Source organism: Heloderma suspectum, chromosome 6 (genome assembly GCF_057233095.1).
Source record: "Heloderma suspectum isolate Gila_16-S chromosome 6, 16-S_ref, whole genome shotgun sequence".
NCBI lineage: Eukaryota > Metazoa > Chordata > Lepidosauria > Squamata > Helodermatidae > Heloderma > Heloderma suspectum.
Window position 1 is genome coordinate 127,478,412 of NC_139463.1, and position 2,240 is coordinate 127,480,651.

A 2,240-nucleotide genomic window follows, 5' to 3' on the forward strand; every position below is an offset into this window, starting at 1 on the left:
TTGTGGCAGAGAAAGACATGTACAACTGGGTGGCAAATTTCTCTGAAACTGCCCACCCAAACTAGAAACATATTATCTAAACATGTTTCTGGAGGGAGGAGATACGAAGCACAGGCGGGGAGAGGTGTTATATGCATCAGAAGAACTAATCCCTTCCGGAGGCCAAAAGTTCTTGCCTTTTTATTGTATACATCTTTGCCTCCTGCTGTTAAATTTGTGCCTATGTTTCTCAGCTCAGGATATAAAAATTGGGATAAAACTATACAGTCTTTGAAGTGAGAATCTTGGAATTTAACTTGTGTAACCCAAATAAATGTGGGGAGGGGGAAATTAAGTTGGTACTGTTGAAGTATGTTTTTGGGAAGAGTGGAGCAAATCCTCATTTGGATCTGTTTACGAATATTTATATTCTCTTTTAAAACTGATTTTTGTCAACTGTTCCCAGTCTTGAATTGTAGGAGTTTCATTAAAAGCATTCAGCCTGTGGAATAACTTAATGCACCAATAAAATTCAAAGTCACTTGAATTTTGAAAGCAAGCTTACTTTTTGAATGTATTTAAAATTCTCATTCAAAACCTGAATGTTTTTGTCACATTTCAAATCGATTGTGAAACATTTGCTCTGTCCCAAAGCAGCCTTCCCCACCATGGCACCCCACCCCCACATCTGTTGGACTACGGCTCCTATCATCCCCAATGAGGATGGCTGGCTGGGGTGATGGGAGTTGTAGTCCAACGCCTCTGGAGGGCACGAGATTGGGGAAGGCTGCTCTAGAAACTGGGATGTGATGGGTGTCGCTTCAAAGGAGCTAAGAATACTACATCCCCCAGAATGCGTAGCAGGGCGGCATTGGAGTTCACAATCTGGCAAATCTTTTAAGCTGTTTGGGAGGGAGATTAGGAGATTAAGGTTGTACATGTACAAACTGCTTGCGAGATGCCGGTGAAAAGGCGAGGTAAGGGGGCTTCTGCGTGTTCCCTTCAGTAAATGTGCCAATTCTCACATAATATATTTGGGGTGCACATTTGATATGGGGGTGGGGGTTGTTCCCTTCTAGGGCTTTGGCCCAGATCCCTTCAAAACTGCTCTCTCTCTCTCTCTGTGCGATTGCATGCGTTCCTTTGGAGACAGGGGTGCAGGGAGGATCCGGTTCCATGGGAGGTCCACCGAGATCCATTCAGGTGGATTAGCCACCCCTTAACCCCATCTCACTGCATCACCACACACCGGGTTGTGGTGAGAGGGGCGAGTCTTTCCCTCACTCTTCTGGCGCTGCAGATTTACTGATCCAAGTGGCGATTCGAATCCACTTCTCTTGGAAGGAGTGCAGAACAGGTTTGTGGGGGAGTTGCTTTGCAAGCCAGAGGTCACGGGTTCAAACCTTGGCAGCATCTCCAGGTAGGCCTGGGGGGGAAACAAACTCTTGCAGAACCCCTGGAGACTCTCTGCCTTTCAGCGCAGGCAATACTGAGCTAAATAGGCCAGTTGTCTGAGTGGAGAAAACAACTTCCTTTGTACTCCAGTTTTCTTAAAGTGCAATCCTATGCATGTTTAGGCAGACTATGCCTAAACAGCTATGGCTGGGGAACGCTGGGAGTTGTAGGACTTTTTTCTGTCTAAACATGCGTAGGATTGCGCCACAAGTTGAGTTAGAAGGAGGCTAGGGTAAAGTATTGACAGTTGTCGGAATGCTTGGAAGGGGGAGTTGTTTGTGCTCCGAATATGTGTTTGGGGAGCCTAGGAATGGGTAAGAGAAGTGTGTATGGGCATGATGAGAGAGCTGGAGATCCATGTGTGAAGAGCCATGAATCCTTACTTTGGAGCTGGGTGGGGTGGGGGGGCATATTGGGTTGTTGAACACTTGTGCTGATCAGCCCTTGCAAGCATGGAGTGTGGTGTCCCGTGTGCCTATGCTTTCTGATCTACTGGGTAGGGTAGTACATAGATGGGGAACAGAGGCCTGCTTGTAGCGCGCGCATTGTCGGTCTTTGTGCATGCAGGTTGGTGCACGTGCAGTCGGCCACTGGCATCTGGGGGCCTGTTTCGCTCCCTGCAGAATTCCTGCTCTCTTGGAGCTGATGGGTGAGTTTGCTCCCATCTCATGTGACTGCGTTTGATCTTTCTGTGCCAGGATGTCGGTCTGTGTTTTCTGGCTGAGTTGGGTGTGGAGTGCCTCGGTGTGGAGTGCCTCCCTTTGAGGGGACCACAGCGTAGGGACACAGAAGTCTGCTCCAGTATT